The sequence below is a fragment of the Sander lucioperca genome, chromosome 23, assembly GCF_008315115.2.
Source record: "Sander lucioperca isolate FBNREF2018 chromosome 23, SLUC_FBN_1.2, whole genome shotgun sequence".
NCBI lineage: Eukaryota > Metazoa > Chordata > Actinopteri > Perciformes > Percidae > Sander > Sander lucioperca.
In genome coordinates this window covers 5,465,697-5,490,702 of record NC_050195.1, presented here as the reverse complement: position 1 = coordinate 5,490,702, position 25,006 = coordinate 5,465,697, and the positions used below count along the sequence as shown (strand labels likewise).

Genomic DNA, 25,006 nt, shown 5'->3' with positions numbered 1-25,006 from the left:
ATTGAAAAAAAGTGACAGAAACATCGGCAAAACGGAAAAATGTCGGGGGAAAAAAAATGACAAAATTGTCGACAAAGTGACAAAGTAAGCGACAAAAATATCAGAAAAAATGACAAAAATGCCCCCAAAAAAGTGCCAAAAATGTCGTGAAAAAGCACCACAAACATTCGAAAAACGTCCAACGATAAATCGTCAAAAACGTTGAAATAAAACGACAAAAACATCGCAAAAAAATGCCAAAAATGTTTGGGGAAAAAGCGACAAAAATAGCTAAGATGTCGCACAGGGTACCACATTGGTTCGAGCCGGCTCTGTTTTTTTAGCGTCATAGCAACACTCGCAAAAGATTAAATTGAAATAAAACGTGCAGAAATTCAGACATGATTTCAATCTAACTGCTACAGCTCAGTTTGGATTTTCATCTCCAGCTGTAGGTCTGAATAACCGTGGATTTCCACTGGATGCGGAACGGCTACGTGCTCCGCCGTCCGTCAATACCCACCAGGTCCGGATTTGTTGCGTAACGGCTGCGGCCAGCCGACCACGACATCTCGCGAATTCATGTATGTTTGCGCGATATAACAGGATGTAGTTTCTATAAACAGAACCACAAAACCAACAACCGTTTGTTTCCATCCAGAGGAGTAGAGGGGAAACTCTGAGCTGTGTTTTCAAGGTGTAGTGCAGGGAAATATGATCCGCCGTGAGCACGGTGGATTTTATTTTGAAAAGTAACCGGGTGTTTTATTTTGTTTCTGTGCTCGACTTCCTGTCCCGCACTATCTGCTGTGTGCTGAATTGCTGCGGAGCTCTCCGTCGTCCGTCAAAAATAGAAGCTCTGCGTATCTGCTCCGGAGGGCTGCGGACTGACGGAGCTGGGACGGAGTCGGGACGCAGACGTTCTGCAGGAAATACACACACTGACTTTAATGGAAACCTAATGACTCCGTCGATGTTCCGGAGACGTTCCGCATCCAGTGGAAATTGGCGGTAAACGTAGCGCTGTTCTCGCTCCACAACGTCATCAACGTGCAGCTTTGTTCTCCTGAATCGGCACGTCACCAAATAAGCGACAAAAAATTCCTTAAAAGGTGCCAAAAACGTCAGATAAAAACGCCAAAAACATTGAAAAAAACACACAGCAATGTTCCTGATTGTATTATTGCATGTCTCATATAGCTTTCTCACTTACAGTTTGGTCGACATGAAGTCCTAAAAGAAAGTCAGGAAAAAAGTTCCCTAGACATCACAGAAAAAGCGCCAAAAAAGTCACAAATAGCGACAAAAACATCGAAATACGAGGCAAAAATGTCAAAAAAAACCCCGCCAAAAACGTCAGAAATGGCGACAAAAACATTGAAAAAAACTACAAAAACTTTAGAAAAAGTGACAAAAACCTCAGAAAACGTAGTAAAAATGTCAAAAAAAGTGTCAAAAATGTCGGAAACACCAAAATCCGTAGAATAAAACGTAGAAAAAACAACAAAGCGACAAAGATCTTTGCAGCTTTGCTCTGTTTTTAGTGTCATAGCAACACTCGCAAAAGATTAAATTGAAATAAAACGTGCAGAAATTCAGACACAATTTCAATCTAACTGCAAAAAGCTCAGTTTGTATTTTCATCTCCAGCTGTAGGTCTGAATAAACGTAGCGCTGTTCTCGCTCCACAACGTCATCAATGAGCAGCATCAGCAGAATAAATGATTTTGGGTTTCCCATCGATGGCCGCTCTTCGTGGATTCATTCCTCTTGGCAGCATCATAACCTTTGGGATATATTTACATCATTATTTAGTGTCCAACTCAACTTCACTTAGGGCACAATGAAAATGAGAATCACAGAGCCAGACATGTAGAGTTTATTGACATGCTTTTATTTTGTTAAAAATGTCAAATATCTTTGACTGTATTGTAGTATCTGATGGACTTATAGGATTAATGTCTGTATAAAGCTCAAATGTGCTAAGTCATAATAAGAACGTTCATCATGGGTACTGTGGCAGTACAGGGAGTAATAATTAAACTCTTAGTGGCGTGATTTCGCTGGGATGTTCAAAAGACGGTCTGGGATTGGATGCTGAGGGGTTAACGAACTATAGGAAGCCTCTGAAGAGAACACTAACCTATGCTATGTCCACTTGAATGTTCCATATGTTAGCTAACATGTTACCTAAGCTACCCAATATATACTGTGGGTTTTAGAGTCAGATTTAAGATGCATATTGGCGGTGTATTCTCCAGACTTTCCATGGAGTCTGTAAATGGATGCTGATCTTTGATGTAAAAAACCTTTTATAATCAAGAACAGTCTCCGGCGAATTACTCTTCTTCACACATTGACAACGCAGAACTGCAACTAAGATTCAACAGTATTACTGCATGTCTTGTACAGTTTCTCACTTACAGCTCGGTCGACATAAAGCCCCGAAAAAGTAACTTATCCATCAAAGAAAAAAGCGACAAAAACATTGGAAAATGCACCACAAAATGTCGTAAAAAGTGGCAAAAACGTCACCAAAAAAAGCCAAAACCCGTCGGCAAAAGGGACACAAACTTGACTTACAGTTTGCTAAACCCACCAGACTCCATTTAAAAAAACAATACTTTTAGCGTATATAGAGCCAACATATTTTCACATGTAAATCAGTAAACTATGTGTTTATTTCAACCAAAACTAGAGTTGTGATGGTTGGAAAAGTGGAAACACGACCCAAAACGGCTTTTCATAGTTTTATTTTGTTTCTGTCGACTTTGAATGAAGTGTATTTTACGGTGCTAAAACTACTGTTTATTTACATGGAGTCTGGTGGGTTCAGCGAACGCAATTTCGCTGTTTTGTGTTTACAAAAAGGATCTCACTCTTTAACAGAAAGGTCGACCTCTTTAGAAATCCTTTTCATAATGTTGTCAGACACTTGGAATATTAATCTGTCTGTCAGCGGCAAAACGAGCACTTTTGTGAAGGTACAAACATTTAATGTCTCACTTTTAGGATGGGATTACTTTAAAGTTTCCCTATACAACAAAAACATTGGAAAACGCGCCACAAAATGTCATAGAAAGTGGCAAAAACGTCGGCAAAAGGAACTCAAACTTGACTTATAGTTTGGTCGATATAAAGCCCTAAAAAAGTTCCTTAGCCATCAAAGAGTTTAGCAAAGCAAGCAAAACAATGATTACATTTTTAAATACAGGCTACCACACAGCCGCCTTACAGCAATCGGTTTCACAGCCTGAATATGAAAATGCTTCTGGGGGAATTTTGGAGTCGGCACATCTGCCAAACCCTGCTCTCAGTGTTGTGTAATTGCAGTTTGAAAAATAGTTTCCGATTTATTGTGAAACTAAATAGATATGCGGGCCGGATCAAAATTTGTGAGGGGCCGGATTTGGCCCGCAGGCCTCAAGTTTGACATGTTTGATTTATAAGGACAGCCCAGTCTGGTGTAACATGAACAAAAGAGACATGGACTTACTGTAAAGTTCAGCCTGGAGTCTAGAAACAGGGAGGAAATGGCATACTGCTCGTCCTCTTGCACACCAGTCTGAAATCACATTCAGAGATCACCGGTTGATATCTGCTCTGCACAAATACACACAGATATACCAGTTCACAAGGGCATAATTTACAGGGGGGGTGGGGCGCTTACAACCCCCCCAATAATCAAAACTGGCCACGCACACACACACGCATGCCTCAAACATTTAGCTATGAGTGCATAAAGTTAGTTTTGTGGATTGTTGATACGTTAGATTGTTACATGTTGCGTGCCAGTTAACGAATTCATCATCATCATCAACTTTATTGCCAGACTCGAGGTCCATTCAGAAGACGCAGACATGACATACAACATACATTAAAAAGAGAAAGATAAACATATACACAGAAACAAAAACAAAAGAAACAGCAGTACAGAATTTCTATAAAGGACAATTATACCGGGCGCCTGGTTAGCTCACCTGGTAGAGCGGGCGCCCATATTTAGCACCTGGGTTTGTTGAGCAGTATCCTCATACAGTCATTATGAGCAACCTTAAAGTGGCCATATTGTGCTCATTTTCAGGTTCATAATTGTAATTTGAGGTTGTACCTGAATAGGTTTAATTTTCTAAAAACACCATATTTTAGTTGTCCTGCACATTGCTGCAGCTCCTCTTTTCACCCTGTGTTCAGGTCTCTGTTTTAGCTACAGAGTGAGACCTCTCACTGCTGTAACATCTTTGTTGGCAGTCGCACATGCTCAGTAGCTAGGTAAGATCACATGCTCAGTAGCTAGGTAAGGACTACATGAGCTAGCTAGCTGTTTCTCCAACTTCAGTAGTACAAGGCAGGATTAGCCGGGAGACTTCTTCTAAACGAGGGCGCACTTCCAACTTTGCGTGGAATACCTGCAGAACAGGGACATGGAAGTAGTTCTATACAATTTATTTTGTAGATTAGGGTGAATTTGTGTGTGTCGTAGCAGTGTTTTGCCATTGAGAACGAGCTAGTATGCTAACGGTTAGCCCTCTAGCCCCCTCGTTTCGGCTAGTGACGTAGAAAGCCGTGCAGATTTTGAACAGCTCACCCAGAGACTGAAGGCAGGACACATTCAGAAACCGTATCTCACTCTAAACAGCATGGATGTTTTTCTTTCAGCGTTGTAACGTATGCATGTGGAAGCACCAGAGACACAAAATAACACCCCAAATCCCAGAAAAAGTTTTTTTTTTTTAATAATATGGGCACTTTAAGCTTCTGCATGCTTGCCTTTTTAAACTTAGTCCACAAGGGAGCAGTATATTCACAGAATTCACAGAAGTAATGGTTTTAACAAGATTAGGGCTTTGGTGTGGGCCTTATTCTCTTCTGCAACAACTATGTCCTTTTTAACGTCCACCCACCCCTGTCTACGGGCTTGGTACATAAAACTTACTTTCCCCCTGAAGGCTCCAGGTCCAAGCTGAAATCGATCAGCTGTAGATTGTTTTTCATCAGCAGATAAACGGCGGTAGGAAACGGTTTCCTCTCACTGAAACAGAGAAAGAAAGAAAGTCAGGACTGCACTGGAAACAAGGCCACTTCAGTAACAATGAATACCAGCTGTTACTTGCTTATAATAAGTAAAAACAATCTTAAAATAAGATCTGATCTTCAAACAAGATGATCCATCTTTTACAAACAGCACATAACAGCAGCAGCTTGCAGCTTAAAACCCTTATGAGATGTCAAGAAAAGCTTGTTTCCTTTGGTATACGACTAAAAGTGATGAATATACTTGGTAAGATTTGGCTTTTTTTGCAGTGTGCCTGCTCCTTTTTTTTCCCCATATATTTTATTAAGTACAGCATTCAACCAGTACAACATAGTACAACATAAGTCTCCATTTTGTGTTTTCAGAATAAACAGTACTTCAAAACAAATGTTCTTTCGTGGTTTCATCCAATAACCAATTTTATTTCCCATTTTTTTGGGATCAATAAAAAAATCTATCTATAAAAAAAAATAAATCTATCTATCTATCTAACCCTCCCTCCCGCCCCACCCCATAGCCAGTTAAACAAAAAAAATAAAAAATAAATGAATAAATAAAAAAAGAAATAAAATAAAAAGAAATAAATAAAAAGAAATAAATAAAAAGAACAAACAAAAAAGGATAAATAATAAGACATGAAACTAAGTAAATAATTGAGTCAATTACTAGACATATGCATGTTCACACACATGCATATGTACACACGTACATACATACATATAGCTCGTAAAGAACAAAGTCAGGAAACAAGTCAGCAAATAACAAAGAAAATGAATGAGTAAATTAGGAGGACTGAGTGAAATGTAGAAATAGGTTAGAAGTTGCTGACATCCAGGGCGCTGCGCTAGGTTGCTAGGATCCATGGACCAGCCGGGGTCATGAGGGCTATGGCTGAATTACAACCATAATGTGGCGGATTGTGTGGCGGGCAGCCAGTGAGGTATAGCGAGGTAAGAACCCATGCAGACAAATACTAACTATGCTACTACAGTGACATTTCCCTAACGGAAAGCTGGTTGTGTGCCTGCTCCTTTAAGTGAGTTTTACATTTTGAAATGTACATTGTAAATGTTGTATTTGATATGTTTTATGTTTGCATTCTTTATCACTTTGTACGAAGCCGCTGCCCAACCCTTCCCCTCGAGATAATAAGTACTTCTCTGTTATTTTATGGTGTTGTTGTGCGTTCTCTGAGCCTGACTGCCTCGTGTTGTGTGTGAAGTCTCTCACTTTGCAGTCGGGGGTCGGAGGCTGATTCGGGGATCCTTGGTGTTCTTGCAGCGGCTGCAGGCTGCGCACTCCGGCGCCCGGTCGTCCTCCTCATCCTCACTGAGCTGCATGTTGAGTCTCACGCCAACGGATCACCTGAATCACAGTCACAGCACAAAACACAGGTGTGTCAGTCATAAAAGCAGCAATAATTCAAAAGAGCTGGCTGTCTCAGCAGAACGACAGCAGCAACTCTTGCAGCAAAATGTAGCTCGGTGCAGGGTTCAAAACACAACTTTATCGTTATCTAGGGCACATGTTGTAGTGGAAGTTTTTCTTGTTAGCAGCAGGAGTGCGTATCAAAAACACCAGATGAAACAAATAAGGACGATTTGAGGATTAAACCAAAGTTTGGTCTTTGAGTATTTATTTACATTTGCAAATGCAGAGAAAACAGTTTCACAAGTACTCATGGCACATCTGAAAGGGTCTTCTGACCCAGCTAGAAAACCATATATCTATATAGTAAAAACTCCCTTAAACCACCCCCCTCCAGGATGAGTTTAGCAGCTACGCAGATGAAAAAACACCACAAACAGTCACAATGACTTTACTACCTTTCCCCTCTGATCCTGCTCTCTATTTAGCCTAAACATCTGTTAAAGCAAGAGACAGAAGGAGACACAGAGCAAATATTATGGCCCTTCTTCACCCTTATCTGCTAAAGGTAAACAGTAGGAACGCTGAGTTCCAAAAACAAAAACTAACTTTCACAAATAATAGCTTCACCTAGGCTCAAGGTTTTATGATGCCAGTTGCGTCTTCTCTTGGAGTCTCTAAGTCTACAACAAAATTAAAGATTATTAGGAAACTCCTGTAAAGTATATAAGAGAATCTTGTAAGATATCAAACTATAATGTTAAAATAAAATTCCCATTACAATGTGTCAAACTAGAGGCCCGAGGGCCAAATCCGGCCCCTCGCAGACTTTGATTCGGCCCGCATATCAATTTAGGTTCACAATACATTTTGGCCCGCCTAGTTTTTGACACTTTTCCCAACGTTTTTGTCACTATTTCTGAAGTTTGTGGTGGGTTTCTTTGACGTTTTTGAGCCCTATTCCGACATTTTTGGTGCTTTTTTCAATGCTTGCTGTGGTTTTTAAAAATTTCTGACCATAAGCGGAGTTTGACATTCGAGCCAGGGGGGGCAAAAAAAAAAAAAAAAACTCATTGTAGAAGCTGAGAGCTGGTCTACCACTTGGGGAACACAGCACAAGCACATATGGACAAAACAAACATGCTAAATAAACATGTTTATTTTTAAAGAAGATTTTAAATTACGTTGTAACAATTTAACAACTCGCCCTTATGAAATCCAATCACAGCACGGCTGTCTGGGAACGCAACAGACAGACGGTGGCAAACTGCCCCGACACTTAAATTCAACTAAAATGTAACAGTGAACAATCAGTGTTGGACCTCCAGTCTGTTGAGATGCCTCTCCAAACGCAGAAACCAAGCGCAGTCCCACCATAAAAGGTTAAGACACGTTAAGAAAAAAGATCCGTATTTTGCCGTAATCCAATGACACGAAAAAAAAGTAATCCACAGCGATCAGGAGATCCACTTCGCCGTTTAAACAATGTGGAATAAAAACGTATAAAAGTCCAAATCTACACAAAACACGCAATCAATTAGTAAGTTGACAGCAAATGTATATACATGGCATTTAGGAAACCTTTATAACAACGTTGGCACGGTAAGATGTCCAGACTAGTGCAACAGTAATTTTAGTTTTTTGCGTCCTGCGTATTTGTCGACAATGGTCTCAGGTGAGAGCCAGAGCCCTGAAAAAATATTTTTTTACTAAAGCAGTAGGCCTATATGAAATCAGATGTATTACCTACCACCATTTAGTTGTTTTGTGTTATTTAAAATATTTATAAAATATCTGGTCATGCCAAGAAACAATGCAATTACCTGCTTCAGCCGCCGTAAACTCTGTGTATGTTTCTGACTCTTTCTATGTTTCAGCCACTTTTTCCGATATTTCTGTCGCTTTTTCTGGTGTTTTTGTTGCCTTTTTTTGCACTTTTTTCAAAGGGTTTGTCACTTTTTTTCTGTGATGGCTAAGGAACTTTTTTGCCGGCTTTATGAGGCCCAAACTGTTAGTGAGAAAGCTATCTGAGATATGCTATAGTACAGCCAACATATTGAACTTTTTCTCTTAAATAAAAGCATGTCAGTAAACTAAACATGTCTGGCCCTTAGAGAAGTCGAGTTGGACACCGCTGGATCAGTTCATGTTAAATCTGACCAGCCACTCAACAGATTACCTACCAAATCAACCAACCACTTGCATATGTTTACCAGCATTTGGCTGCAGATGGTGCTGATTTTGAACCTTGCCTGGAAGTTATTCTGAGTTAGTTTCTCAAATAACGAGAAGCTTTTCTCAATATTTTGTGATAGTAACTAGGTGTTGTAGGGAATTATGTCTAAAATAAGGCCCTAAGGCCTGTCATATCTGACTCCAATTGATTAATTCCTGTGCCTTCTTTCATTGGACTTAAGTTTACCAGAAAACAAGGATCAATCTGAGACAAAGAGGTCAGTTAAGCAAGTTTACTGAAGTCCAGCATTTAAGCTTATAAAACACAATTGTGGGTTCACAAAAATGACACTAAGTTTCCCTAACCGCAGACAAAGTATACAGAGTTCAAGTCAACAAAGTCTATGTCAGATTATGAACACCGTCTAACTATATCCCTAATCTTTTATATTCTTCCTTGACGGCAACATCCTCTCTGTCTCCGGGCAGACACACACTGACCCGAGAGCCACCCCCTCTGCCATTCCACCTCTCCGTCTTGTACTGAAAAACAGTTCCTACCACACACTTCACATTCCTGACCTATAATGTAATCAAAGCTTAAGCTAACCATTTGTGTCCGAGTCCACGTCTATTGACTACACACAACTCACAGTATATTATAAACTATTAATATACTGAGAATAACACATCTAGACTGTAGAAATATTTTTACAGGGTGTAACATCGATCTTAATTTATATCGACTCGATGACCCACGATCCACTACTGTCAATGCAAAGTAAAAAATATCCATACATATCTTCTCTAAGATGCCCCTTTTATTTGAGATTCCCACTTCATCTTTCTTCTTTTTACAGCCACTCAAACTTCATATTACAGACTCCACACGTTGAGATTTTATTTCTTATTTCTTTCATTGTTCCTCTTTGCCTCCAAACACAGACCAGTAATCCATACAGTTTGTTAAAACAGCTTTTTCTTTGTAGGTTATGATGCAAAAAGTTGAGAGTAGTTGCATGAGTAGACTGATCCTTCTTTGCGTGCAACACACACCCTGCACAGAAAAACATTGGTCTGTACTTAGAACACTGGCTTCTAAAAATAAAGGCAGGGACATTTATTTGCTCTTGGCAGGATGTCGTCACGTAAACACTCATTAACCTGAAGAACAGTGAGCTCAACACCTCAAGCATTCAGGGTGTGTGTGTGTGTGTGTGTGTGTGTGTGTGTGTGTGTGTGTGTGTGCGTGTGTGTGTGGGACAACATGACAAATCTGAGGCTTTTATTTTCTTAACCTTTGTGTTGTCTCCCCGTTGACCATGAAAAAAAATGCCTTCTTAACATTTTTTTTGATTTTTTTCAGTCCTTTTTTTACGATTTTGTGGGTTAATTTTCAATGTTTTGGTCACTTTAAAAAAAATATATATATTTTTCTTGTTTTTGAAGTTTTTTTTAATCGTTGTCTTGGTCGCATTTTCGGCGCTTACTTCAACATCCCTTATTTCGACGTCCCATATTTCTGATATACAAAAACGTTGAAAACGGGTCAAATTTGTAAACGGCTCTGACATTGTAGAAATTCTTGAGTTTAGGTTTGAATTACTCACTTTTAACCCAGACACCCTACAAGCCTGCCTCTTGTATTTGATTTATATTTGACCCCCAAACTCTTTCTTTAGACATTTAATTGCAGAGAACAAACATTTAATGTCTCATTTTTAGGATGGGATTACTTTAAAGTTTCCCTATCCCCTTCGCTAGCGCTAAACCCACCAGACTCCATTTAAAAAAACAATACTTTTAGCGTGTACAGAGCCAACGTATTTTCACATGTAAATCAGTAAACTATGTGTTTATTTCAACCAAAACTAGAGTTGGTGATGGTTGGAAAAGTGGAAATACGACCCATGTTGCACTGTTGCATTTTTGCACACCTTTCTGCACTACCACATCACATCATATAACAATGTTTGCTGCTTGTGACATTCTTGTGTTTTTTGTCTTTGGATCTTGTCTTGTGATATTGTTGCCGTTAATTGTTTTAGTGTTATATGTTGTGTTATCTGTTAAGTACTTTTTTTTTTTTTACTCTTGTGGTGGGAAGGTCTTGTCTTATCTGTTGTGCATTTTTTTCTTCTTCACCGTGGAATGGTGAGAAACGAACTTTCGATTCCTCTGCATGTCTAGTAGGCCTATATGTGAAGAAATTGACAAATAAAGATGACTTGACTTGACTTGATGACATGACTTGACGCCACAAAATGTCGTAAAAAGTGGCAAAAACGTCACCAAAAACAGCCAAAAACCCATCGGCAAAAGGGACTCAAACTTGACTTATAGTTAGCTAAACCCACCAGACTCCATTTAAAAAAACAATACTTTTAGCGTGTATAGAGCCAAAATATTTTCACATGTAAATCAGTAAACTATGTGTTTATTTCAACCAAAACTAGAGTTGTGATGGTTGGAAAAGTGGAAATACGACCCAAAACGGCTTTTCATAGTTTTATTTTGTTTCTGTCGACTTTGAATGAAGTGTATTTTACGATGCTAAAATCACTGTTTATTTACATGGAGTCTGGTGGGTTTAGTGAACGCAATTTCGCGGATGTTTTTATGTTTAAAAAAAGGATCTTACTCTTTAACAGAAAGGTCGACCTCCTTAGAAGGTACAAACATTTAATGTCTCATTTTTAGGATACAGTATACTGTATCGATATGTGTTTTCATTTTACCTTATTTTTTGTGTTTGATCTGAAACTTTGACACTAAAACTTGAGTAAACTGAACTCCACTTTGGTCTTTATGTACACATATTCACAATCTTTCAGTTGTTGTTCATCAGAAAGATTAGACAAACACTTCCTGCTGTTTGCACACCAGTTAGTCTAGTCAGGACCTTTGCCACCTGAGAGTTGCCCCCCCCTAAAAAATCATAAAAAAATCACACTGCGTATTGTAAATAATGTAATGATATATAATGACAATAATTGTGAGAGCAGTAAAACAATACAAACGGGGCAGAAATTGCGTTTTATGTTTTAAAACATCTTAAGATTTCTGTACAGTACTCCAGTACTGTACTTAAGTCCAAATGTTGAGGTACTTGTACTTGTACTTGTGTCTTTTCTTTTCATGCCACTTTCTACTTGTACTCCGCTACATTTCAGAGAGAAATATTGTACTTTTTACTCCACTACATTCATCTGTTACAGCTTTAGTTACTAGTTACTTTAGTTACTCCACTACATTCCTCTGTTACAGCTTTAGTTACTAGTTACTTTAGTTACTCCACTACATTAATCTGTTACAGCTTTAGTAACTAGTTACTTTACACATTAAGATTACTGCTCACAGAACACAAGTAGTTTATAAAATCTGATGTTTGATTATAAAGTAAACTAGCCAACAATATAACGGCTACAAGTCCAGCTGAGATGATCAGACCTTAAACACACAACTGGTTGGATCTTTTACTCTTTCTACAATGGGAGGATTCTTCTTTACTTTTAATACTTTTACTACATTTTCCTGATGATACTTACAGACTTTTACTGAAGTTACATTTTCAATGCAGGACTTTAACTTGTAACAGAGTAGCCTATTAGTACTTTTATTAAAGTAATGGATCTGAATACTTCTTCCACCGCCACACACACACACACACACACACTGAATAGACTTGTACATATGAACTTTTATATATATATATATATATATATATATATATATATATATATATATATATATATATATATATATATATATATATATATATATATATATAAGCTACACAGCTACATGACACACACACACGATCAGCACTCACCGTCTGCTGTAGTTTGGACTCGAGCTTCTCCTCTGTCATCGCAGACTGAAATCAGAACGCTGTTTGCTCTCAGTTTGTTCTCTCCTCCGCTGGAACAAACCAGTTCTTTGCTACGTGACATTTTGTTGACCGTACGCCAGATTAGATTAGTCCTGATGCCACGCCTCCAACATCTGATAGGAGCACACCCAAGCTTCCTAAGATTACAAACTCTCCGTTATGAAAGACTTTATTGGCACCACTTTCTAACAAGACTCTCATATATTTTCCTTTGTGTATATTGTTGGATGGAATCTGTGTTTTGTATTGTTTTGTCTGTATTCTATTATATTCTAGGGCACATGTGCCAAACTCAAGGCCCGCGGGCCGAATCCGGCCCCTCGCAGATTTTGACATACGGGAAACTGTTTTTCAAACTGGAATTACGCGACACTCAAAGCAGAATTTGGCAGATTTACAGACTTTGAGACTGAAAACCTCCCCGAGAAGCAGCAGAGATTTTTCTTATTCAGGCTGTGAAACATGTTGCTGTATTTGCTTAATTCTATGATGGCTAATAAATTTTGGGCTGACTTTTGTAGGGCTTTATGTCGACAAAAATGTGACAAAATGCGACAAAAATTTCAATAAAAGTGACAGATTTTTTAGAAAAACTGACAAAAATGCCTGAGAAAGCCATAAAAAAGTTGAAAAACAAAAACAAAAATGCCAAAACAAAAGCTACAAAGAGACATGCAGTGATGCAGTCAAAGATATTTGACTTTTTCAATGAAAAAAAGTCAATGACCTTTACATGTCTGGGCCCTGATGTGATTCTCTTTTTCCAGTGTGGCCCTTAAAGGAACACGCCGACTTATTGGGACTTTAGCTTATTCACCGTATCCCCCAGAGTTAGACAAGTCGATACATACCCTTCTCGTGTCCGTGCGTGTTGTAACGCTTGTCACTGCCTGATGTGAGTCGAGTGCAGATGTGAGTCGCGCATGCTCAGATTTAAACTGTTTACGGCATAACGTGTCATACTGAAATTTGTGAAATCTATAAAATAATAAACGTTTCTCTTTACGTACAATAACAGAAGATGGTAATCATTTCAAAAACGTTGTAGCTATCTATGACTGTTTGGTTGCTAACGTTAGCTCAAACCGCCATTAAGTGACAGCCTTTGTTGTGTTTGATTGTTAACTTGTAGCCAGCAGCAGCAGTCATTTAAAAAACGTTTTAGCTATCTATGATTGTTTGATTGCTAACGTTAGCTCATAGACTGTGCGTTAGCTCAAAAAGCCGTTAGCATCTTGTAGGCTACTTGTCGCAAAGTGACGCATGCGCGACTCACATCTGCACTCGACTCACATCGGGCAGTGACAACGCTGTCTGACGGTTCCACCGGTAGCTTAGCTTAGCATAGAGGCGAAGCTCTGCTACTTCTGCTACTTGGGCGGAGTGATTTGCTTTGCAGCAAGCCTTTCTGAGAATATAGTTCCCAGTTTATATACGGTTAGAAGATGGCTGTGTCTCATGTTACGTTGTTTTTTGTACACCCTGTGACTCTACAAATCACAACATGTAAATAGGAACATGTTGGCGTTATTTTGTCACTTATTGGGAGCAGTAGGCTAGATGGAACTAGTTACCTGCAGGTTCTGTGCTAAGCTAAGCTACCGGTGGAACCGTCAGACAGAGTTACAACACGCACGGACACGAGAAGGGTATGTATGGACTTATCTAACTCTGGGGGATACGGTGAATAAGCTAAAGTCCCAATAAGTCGGCGTGTTCCTTTAAAATAAGTTTGACACCCCTCATCTAAAGAATCAATGCAAACTAGCTTAGGCTATAAATGCTGTGTGATGTGATGTGTAGCATACAGTAGGTGAAAAAACTCTGAAGTGCTGATGGTGTTGGTTCACTGAACATCTGAACACATGATCCAGTGCCGTTTGAAGGTCTTATTATTGTCAATGCAGGGAAAACCCATCACTCCCTCCCCACTCCCCATCCCTGACCTTCATCATCTCACGGTGTCTGCGACATGCACGCAATATCATCGAGGACCGCACACACCCCAGTCATGGACTGTTCTCCATCCTCCCGTCTGGGAGAGAGACATTACAGGAGCCTTAGGAGTCGCACCAGCAGGCTCAGAAACAACTTTTTTCACAACACCATAACGCTGCTCAACACCAAGACCCAACACTAGCCCCTGCGCCGCGCTCGCTCCCTCTCCTTTTGCACATGGACTCTACTGTCTGACTACCTCTGATCACTATGCACTTCACTAATACACCTCAACAATGCACAACAATGCTCTATATATATATGATCATACTGCATTCTGTCTCTACTATTATATGGACTATGGACTGTCTGATTTCTCAGAACTCTATGCACTTTATTTGCTAATGCACTTTAATAATTCAATAATGGACTAAAATGATCATACTGCATTCTGTGTTTTATGTCTTTTTTAAGCACTGCTATAAAGGAAAAGCACTTTTAATGATTGCACTACTGGTTAGATGTAAAAACTGCATTTGGTTGTACTGGTTGTCCTTACTTGTGCAATGACAATAAAGTTGAATCTAATCTAATCGAAAAGGTGGTACACTGGTTGGTGAATAATGGATGGTGGCTGGACGGATGGATGGATGATTTTGTCTAAATAAATAAATATATAAAGAAAATGTCACAGATCTAAATAGCCAGCTTGACTTACATCAGTAATGCATCCACAGTCTGCACAGCATCCACAATCTGTATTTGTTTTTTCTCTTAACTTTAAACAGGATTTCACTCTGCAATCTCACATAAACCATGGGCCATTTTAGAAAACTAAACTAAAATTTTTTTTTTTTAAAGATTATTTTTTTGGGGCTTTTCCCTTTATTTGAAAGTGGATAGATATGAAAGGGGAAGAGAGATGGGGGATGACACGCAGCAAAGGGCAGCAGGTCGAATTTGAACACTGCGCCGCTGCAGGACTCAGCCAACATCGGGCGAACGCTCTTACTGGGCGAGCTAGAGGCCGCCGCAAAAAAGAAAACTTTTTTTTTTTTTAATCAATTTTGGTGCTTAAAGATAGAGTTGCAAACGTGTCTGTTAGTGACAGAGGACAAACAATGACAGGTTCAAAGAGCTAGTAACAAGTTTAATATCCTGTGTGTCTGTCTCCGATGCTACGCACATGTAACCAGGGCTCAAAATTAGCACCATTTACCAGCCAAATGCTGGTAAAATATGCAAGTGGCTGGTAGATTTGCTTCACTAACCAGCCAAAAAACAATGGTAATCTTTTGAGTGGCTGGTAAAATTTGAACATTCAGTAGCCATTTGGCTGGTGGACGGAAAAGTTAATTTTGAACCCTGCTTGTACCCTCATCAAGGAAAGGGTGATGGTGCAGTGGATATGACCCATGCCTTTGGTGTGGGAGATCAGGGTTCGATTCCCACTGCGATACATCAACCAATGTGTCCCTGAACAAGACGCTTAATCCCTAGTTGCTCCAGAGGCGTGCGGCCTCTGACGTATGTAGCAATTGTAAGTCGCTTTGGATAATGGCATGGCATGTAATGTAATGGTTAACAGAAACGTAGTATTGGCCAAGGGGAGGTGGTGGTTGAGGTCAGAGATTATTGGCTAATGAAATTACTTAGTTAGCAGAGGGGGTTAACACTTTTGCATGCACTATATCCGTGTCACATTCTCTTTGGCCCCTAAGGAGCCTTGTTTCTGCTAGCCATCCACAACAATACTGCTGCATCGCTTCCTAATTTCCCAAAACTACCAAACTTCTTCCCAACTTCCCAAACTACGGAGCGGCCTAGGGCCCAAATCACAGAACACGCATGTGTTAATCGCACATCACAAAGTCAAAGTAGTGACGTTAAAAGGAATTTGCGTTAGCTCGTTATTGTGTTCATTTTGACTTGACCCTAAATATAATACATAATGTGTACTTTCACGTTTGCTACTTTATGTATATTTTGATGCCAATACGTTAACTTAAGTAGTTTTGAATGCAGGACTTTTACTTGCGTAGGTTGCTTTTTACCCTCCTGCTACCTATACTTAAGTACAAGCTCTGAGTACTTCTTCCACCTGGGATGATTTCAACGGAAATAACAGTTTATTTCCATTTCAGGATAAAAGCACATCGAAGGAGGTTTACTACGAAGTAAACCTGTAAAACTGAAAACTGTAAAACTGAATTGCCCCTTTGGGGACTAATAAAGTTATCTGAATCTAACCCCCACCCCCCCCCCTTATTATTTTATGGCAGTTTTTTTTTAACAGACATTTTTGTCCTCCAAGGACATCAGAGCAACTTTTGTAAAGGAAGGCACACGGGTTAAAGGGCATACGACTTTCATAATAGCCTCCAAAAAGATCACATCTTGACAGAGGAACAACATTATGATTGGATGTTAGAAGTGGATCAGCAGGTCTGTGTGGTTTGGATCCACAGAGGAACAGATAGCACTGTTTACAATCCTCACACACTTCTGTCTGTAGTCACTTGGCTGCCTGTTCTGCCCGTCACATTAATGTTTCCATGACTATGGTGACTATCCAAAATTCTGATACCAAGGAACCAGCACAGGAATCTTTTTTTTTTTTAAAGCCCCAGTGTGTAACGTTTATACTTGTTCATTATAAAAATCTGTGTTGCCCATTCACAAACTTGTCCTTTTTCATAACTATGCACCACTACCATCACTTTCAAGTATTCGTTTTGGCTTTAATTTTTACATTTGCACTACCATGAGCCACTTATTTATTGTGGCCAAACGCCTCTGCTGAGAAACATACACAGACATAACATGTTTCAAATTATTCATAAATAGGCTGTATGTATAAAAACAACAACAACACCTTCTCCGTGTCCTTTCCCGTTCGTTGCCCTGCAGATAACACAAACATCTGTGTATGTTTCTCAGCAGAGGCGTTTGGCCGCATTAAATAAGTTTATTGTCATTGAAATATGTTCAGTGAACCAAAGTCGCCTCCATCAAACGTCAGTCGTCAACAACGCGTCACCAACTGGGAAACTCGGTTAGCAAAATCTAGCCCGAGTTTCCCACCTCTGATCTCCACAGGAAGGGACGTGAATGATGACGTTTTCACTCGGAAAAACCTTTTTCCGATGTCCATGAACGCACGGAGAGGCCTGAAGGGCGGAGCTTTCAGTTGTGATTGACAGTCCATGAATGAGGCAGGTCAGGTGGAAACTTGATATTTAACAGTAGGTCATTGCTACATACTTCCTCCCATATACAAATAATCTAAAAAATAAATAAATAAACAGCAGCACCTGCTGCATTATGTGTGAGATTCCTAAATCTTTGATCCGTGCAATCTAAAATAACTCACACAATGCCTTTGTAATGTGGTAAAAACCCAGCACTGCAGTTGCACTTCCCTGCTATTATTAGAGATGTAGGTGCAGCAGCCAGGCTGATTTCATCACCGCCTGACGCCAAATCATTAATGTGAAATCAATGAGAGTGTCAGAAGTTACTAAATAACTTTCCTCAGATTTGATGATTGTAGTCGGCCCCCCCAGTGGACTTCTTCAGCAAGTTTTGTCTCTAACCCTCTGAGGTCTACGGGCATTTTTACACACAAATGGACAAATGGATGAAGAGTATACCAGTTTGGCCTGAAGCTCCGTCTTCTGTCCCCCATCAAAATGGTTGGGAATATATTCAAGTTGGGCTGTACTGGTACATCATTCTTGGACTTGCTGATATCTGTAGAAAGATGGACAGTAAACATAGGGCATAACTACAATATTTATTTACTTATGCATGTATATCTGCATGTATTTCAATTCATGCAGGCCAAAGTATTTACTTAAAAAAAAGAAACATTAGAGCCATACTGACACAAAAAAGAATTTACAGCAGAAAGCACCATTTTAAGGACACACAGTAGGCCTACAATGAAACTGTAATTGCACTGCTTCTTCATCACAAACCTGATGGTGCAGTACTCGGTCAGACTCCATGTAAATAAACAGTCATTTTAGCATCGTAAAATACACTTCATTCAAAGTCGACAGAAACAAAATAAAACTATGAAAAGCCGTTTAGGGTCGTCTTTCCACTTTTCCAACAATCACAACTCTAGTTTTGGTTGAAATAAACACATAGTTTACTGATTTACATGTGAAAATATGTTGGCTCTATACACGCTAAAAGTATTGTTTTTTTAAATGGAGTCTGGTGGGTTTAGCGCTAGCGACTTCAGAGCTGTTTCTGGTTAAAAGAGAAAGGTTAAAGAGGTTTTAAAGGTCTATCTCTGTAGGGATCCTTTCCATAATGTTGTCAGACACTTAGAATATTAATCTGAGTCTGTCACCGGTAAAAACAAGCACTTTTGTGAAGGTAAATAAAAGCTGCACAATTGCCCTATTAACTTACATTGTAGCTTGTTTCTCCGCTGCCGACTGCAGCGATCTCGCTTAATACTGGACCATTGTCACAGATTGTTGTTCCCATCAGTCACTTAGACTCAAAAACACAGGAAAATAGGGTCCAGGTTGAAAAAAACGGTAGTTACCCTTTATCCCTCTAAAGGACAAAAGATGCACCGGCGATTCCAAGCGTTGCTTGACAACACAAAATTTCATTTTAGCCATTTATATACTTTTTTATTCATATATTAGGCTACGCTACTTTTGTTAACCCAAGACTTTTGTAAACTTATTTCAAACACCAAAACAACTGAGTGTACGTCTGTTTTCACAAGAGATTTGAGAAATATTTCCGCTTTAGGGCCAAATGATCTCTTTACACATTGCTCTGGGTCTGGAACTATTTTGGGCGTCACCAGTGGCGTTTATACACAGAGGCCTAGGGAGGCCTGTGCCTCTGTAGACATGACCCTGGCCTCCTCTGTACCAATGTCAACTTATGAATAGAAAATGTGTATTGTTTTCGGATATACAATTTGTTTAAAATGAAAACAAGTGAAATTAATAATGAATGCGATGCGTTTTATTTTAGAAGAATTACATTACGTTGTTCTATCCTATATTTCCTATATTTCTAAGCAGATTTTCTACGCTGTAGATCATCCCAGCTTTGTTTCTTTGTGTTTTACTGTGAGAGCGGGAGTCAAATTTCCTGCACTGTTTCCACACTTGTGTGCTCATGAAATCTGATTCTGATGCAGAGCTTAGAGTTAAGTCATCCGTACAGCTCCACCGAGTCGTCACTCAGGATAAAATGACACGAGATTTTGAGCTGTTCACTTTCTAAATGTTTTCCAATCACAGACCAGATAAACTGGTTTGAACACACGTCACATTATGGAAACGGGACACCTTTAAGAAAGCAGCTTACGGTGGAAGCGCTTTCATTTCGTTAGTCTAGGGTTCCAACTAACCATTACTCTCATTGGCCATTATCTTCTGGATGAATGGATTCAAACGTGGATCAGTAGGCTCGTTCGAGATGAACTGCGCCTCGCCTGTAAAGTGGACGAGAGCAGGCAGCAGCAGCAGTGGGCGGTGACAAAAAGCCGCTGTCAAGTCGGACAGTTTCCAGCCGATTCCAGCAGCCTTCATGCTGAACAGGAAGTCACAGAACCACTGTGGTCCGATTCTGATTTAATAAAATGTTATCAGACCCATATATCAGCTCCTACACAGCCTCCAGTTGTTTTTATTATGACAGAGTAGCTGTCAAAATGCTCTGCATGCAATCTGTTGCTGATTTAATTTTAACACACTGTAGATGATCCGTATTCTGAACGGATTTAGTCTCTCTGACTTCTAAACGTAACTATCAGCCACACGTGTTCTGTACAGAATAAGCCTTTAAATCAGACAAATAGATCAGCTGAGAGACGCCGTTTCCCAGCATGCCCCTGGGTCCGCCTGGGTCTTGCAGTCGGTGGAGAGCAACTGCGCTGCCTGCGTCTCAAACCTGCGGCCGCCTTGATCTCGTGACGTTATCGTTGCCCACGTGTGCATGACGTCACAGCAAGTCGGGATCAAGTCGGACACAAATCTACCCAGCATGCATTGGGCGGCGATCGATTCTGCGCAGACCTGGCTCATCTCCAACGAGCCTAGCGTTTCCTACAAAGCCCAAGAGGACGTCCTCAAACGTCTTGTTTTGTCCACAACTCAAAGATATTCAGTTCACTGTCACAGAGGCAGAGGAGTAACTTACATTCTGGGCTTTTGCTGAAGTTTTTTGGACGTTTTTGTCTCGTTTCTGGAAGTTTTTGTTGCTTCTGAGTTTTTGTCGCCTTTTATGGAGGGTTTATTTACAAGTTTTTGGCGCTTTTGCCAAAGTTTTTCTCACTTTTTCAACATTTTTGTCTCTTTTTTTAAAGTTTCTGTCACGTTTTCAATGTTTATGTTGCTTTGAGGTTTGAGAAATAAACTGAACAATGTTTCACAGACATGTGACTAACAGAAATGGACAAAATGTGTCCCTGATGGTCAAAATCAAAAGTCACAGTCAGTATCTGGTGTGGCCACCAGCTGCATTAAGTACTGCAGTGCATCTCCTCCTCATAGACTGCACCAGGTCTGCCAGTTCTTGCTGTGAGATGTTACCCCACTCTTCCACCAAGGCACCTGCAAGTTCCTGGACATTTCTGGGTGGGCATGGTTCTCGCCCTCACCCTCCGATCCAACAGGTCCCAGACGTGCTGGGATTGAGATCCAGGCTCTTCGCTGGCCATCGCAGAACACTAACACTCCTGTCTTGCAGGAAATCGTGCACAGAACGAGCGGGATGGCTGGTGGCATCATCATGCTGGAGGGTCATGTCAGGATGAGGCTGCAGGAAGGGGACCACATGAGGGAGGGGGAGGTCTTCCCTGTAACTTTTGATTTTGACCATCCTTTGTTCAGGGACACATTTCTATTAGTCACATGTCTATGAAACGTTCAGTTAATTTCTTAGTAGTTGAATTTGTTTTATGTTCATACAAAGTTTTACGCATGTTAAGTTGGCTGAAAATAAAAGCAGTTGAAAGTGAGAGGACGTTTCTTTTTTTTTGCTGAGTGTAGTTCTGCTCGAACATAGGGTCAGTTTCAGCAAATATGACAGAAAGTTAGTTTTACCTACTGCACCTTTAAAGACAAGAAAACACCGGAGGAACCAGGAATACAGCAAATCATCAAAGTTTATTTCCTGCACATTTAATAGCAAATAAAAGTCGAAGCTTGTATCTAGGAATGACAGCCCTGTTATTTTAGAAAAAAACATCAACCCTAACATCAGCTCTTAGTTGTGTGTGTGTGTGTGTTCCCGTTTGGACTGAGTGTTTCCCGTCGGATCACCTGCAGAAACATTAAGACTTCAAACATTGGGTTAACGTTCCCGTCCAAACATCGGAGGTTCCTCACAGAAACACACAGCTTTCAAAAAGACAAAACTCTGCAGCACAGGAACTCGAAAAGCTGAAGTCCTGCAGTGTAGAGTGAGTCAGTGTCTCCCCCTAGTGGTAAAATAATAATAATAAAAAAACAACAGTGCACAACACCCCCCCACACCCATCGAATCTGTCACTCAAATAAATTAGCTGAGTAATTTTTTGCTTTCAGGCCATCATCTGTCAGCCAGTATTTACACCAGTGTTTCAGCCAGTTCAATACTTTTTCATTTTTACAATCCAAAAAAAAAAAGAAAAAAAAAAAAAGACTCAAATTCAGTAGAGGAGAAGTCCCTCTCCTTCAGGTGGACCGCCACGGGACATTACCTCGGAAAAAATATCACTGGTAGTAAACGGAGAGAGACAAATAATGATCCGTTTTGTACTGAGCCATGGATTACACCGATGATGTCGTCAGTTTAAAAAGATCATTTTGTGGTAAAGATGTTGAAGTATAAGACTGAAAATACGTCATTAGAAAGACTACACGCTCCGAAGTCTCTAAGTGACGTCTCGCTGAAGCTACGCTGTCCGTGTGTTTGGTACCAGGATGAAACGTTACTCACACGAGCAGAGGACTCGCTCCTTCTTTCGCTTCACAGCTGATAAAACTCTGCTGGATAAAACCAGGGAGGCAGGAATCCAGGATTCGGCTTCAGATTCGGCTGAATATTGGACTTTTTGATGCCGAGCCTTAGAATTTTTTGCCACCGAACCCTACGCTTGCATTAGGCGCGCTACGCTGGTCGGTGTAATGACGGCGCCGTTGATTACAGGAAGGTGTTTACGTAGGTGGAGCGTTCAATGCAGTAGGCTGTGAGAAAGTGGAAATGGAACTGGTGAGCCGAAAAAGTGTAGTTTGGCAGTACTTTCAGTCAAAAGAAGGCCATTCAAGTCCAGCTACATGTTCAATCTGCAATGCTGATTAGTCTGGTGGTGGCGAGGACCCTAAACTATACACAACATCACCGCTGTTACAACATCTGGTAGCAAACATCCGGAAGAATACGAGTTGTGCATGAAGGAATCTACAGACAGCAGCCAGAATGCAGCAACTTCAGGTACGGCAAAGGAAGGACAGTCACTGTTTACTTCATTAATGAGTTTACTGTGTTCATGGACTGAGGACGGGACGAGGATTCGGTATTCGGCCGAACCCCAAAAATCTGGATTCGGTGCATCCCTAGTGTGTTGTGGAACAGAGCTAAGCTAGCGAGCGAGCGACGTATATTGTGCGAGACGAGAGACGTAGTTCACTGAGCGCTTTCTCACAAAACTAAGTGGTGCTACGACTACGACTCGCAAAATTATCTTTTTACCGTCCGAGGACAAAAGACGCACCGGCGTGTCCAAGCGATGTTTGACAACACTCGTACTCAAAAACCAATATCACGCTACGCTGTGTGAACCCAAAACCTTGTAAACTCATTTCAAGGACCCAAAACAATTGAGTTTAGGTTCGAGATTTGAGAAATATTCCTTCAACTTTTCAGCTTTAGTGCCAAATTATGTCTTCACATGTTGCTCTGGAACACATTTGGGCGTCACTGTAGAGAAAGCGGATCATCATGTGTGTAATCCATGGCTCAATTCAAACGGGATCAAACTATTATTAGTCTCTCCCCGTTCACTACAGTACATATTGTTTTAAGAATTAAGATGCCATGATGGTCCACAGAAGGGGGAGGGACTTCTCCTCTCTCTCTGTGGTAAATGATTGCTCTGATTTTAAAACAAGCTGCTTGAGAAGAGAAGCCAGAAGTAAACACAGTTAAGAGACAGCACAGTAGAAAAACAGGCACACGTTGAGGGGGAAACCGTTGAGTTTGTGATGTGTCCACACGGTGAGACCTCTCTACTCCCAGAAACTACCGGTGGGGGTGGGGGTGGGGTTTCAGTCCAGGGTGTCGGGGTTAAAGGGCAGCTGTAGCTCCACTCTGCTGACTTCTCGTCACTTATTTCCTGCCACAGACCTGGGGCACGTTTATCCTAAAAATGGCGTGCACCGTTTTGCTACACTTTCCGTGTTGAACGACCGGTTTCCTCGGAGCGGTGTGCAGCGGCTTTGAGTTAAGCTCTCTCTCGTTTGGTGGGTGTGTCTCTCGTTTATCGGCCGTGTCCCTATGGCGTTATATATGTGCCTCATTCCTGAGTGAGTAAACTGTACGTTTTGAGTACAGGGAACTATATTTTGCAAGCACATAAAATTACGTTTTGAACAGGAATTAACACTCGCAAAAAAAATATTTTGTTTGAGCAAATGAAAAAATATTCCGTGCTCAATAAATGTCCATATTAACATACAGAGGGAAATTGATTGAGAGCGAGGGAGACGTGACCCGAGCGCAGAGAAAGAGTTTTTGAGAGGGCACATGAGTAAACTGCATGAAAGAGGTTATTATCGCACGTTTAAATTAGTGTTAATTCCTGCTCAAAACATAATTTTATGTGCTTGCAAATTCAGTTCCCCACTCAGGAATATAGGCACATATATAACGCCGTATGTCCCAGGGGATACCCAATCAGCAGAGACTTGGCTGTAAACTCTTGGATATAAAAAGGCAGAGCGCTTTCGCACACGACACAGCCCAGTTTCAGTTAAAAAAAACAAACAAAAAAAAGGTGTTGCTACGTTTTGTTGGGGCTGAACGTGGCCCGGATGACGATGCCTACAATCGATTTGCTTCATGGCTCCCTGTTCACAGGTCATGATGAACGCTGGCGTTTTTTAGAAGTTAGTTTGTGACGTCTAGTGACTGAAAATAGTCTTACGAAACGGCCATCACAGTTTCCCAGAGCCTGAATAAACGTCTTTCAAAATGCACTCTAAAAAGATTTAGATTTACTATCATAGACGTTTAAGAAAATGGAACCGGCGAATTCTTTCACACACTTTCTTACTAAAGCAATAAATTGATCCTTTCCCTCCAATCAACCATCATTTCAGCTGTGCTTCATTATTAAACGTGACGTTCAAATGCAAAAAAACAATCACAAAATCTCACACCGGGAACGCGGCAAAATCCATTTCTGTTGACCGTGGTTCAGCGACAGATTTCACGCGACTGAAAACCACTTAAGTCTCGCTGTGTTTGAAGGCAGCTTTGGACCACAGAGCTCAGAGCGGTTTGTGCTATCAGAGCACAAGAAAATACACAGTGAGATACTGATACAGGTATGTTGCAAGCTTGTTCCAGATTTATTTTTATGTTTGTTTTTG

At 40.4% G+C, this 25,006-nt stretch overlaps 1 long non-coding RNA gene across 3 annotated transcripts; it reads left to right on the top strand.

Moving 5' to 3' along the window:
- Positions 1 to 9,756: 9,756 nt before the first annotated feature.
- Positions 9,757 to 21,867, top strand: LOC116053720. 3 transcript variants are annotated; one of them, XR_004896479.1, is made up of 2 exons: positions 9,757 to 9,790; positions 21,643 to 21,867. It is a non-coding gene; the product is annotated as an uncharacterized LOC116053720 (long non-coding RNA). The 3 variants fall into 3 exon arrangements; XR_004896480.1 differs by having other exon boundaries at positions 9,759 to 9,770; XR_004896481.1 differs by having other exon boundaries at positions 9,759 to 9,782.
- The last annotated feature ends 3,139 nt before the right edge of the window (positions 21,868 to 25,006 follow it).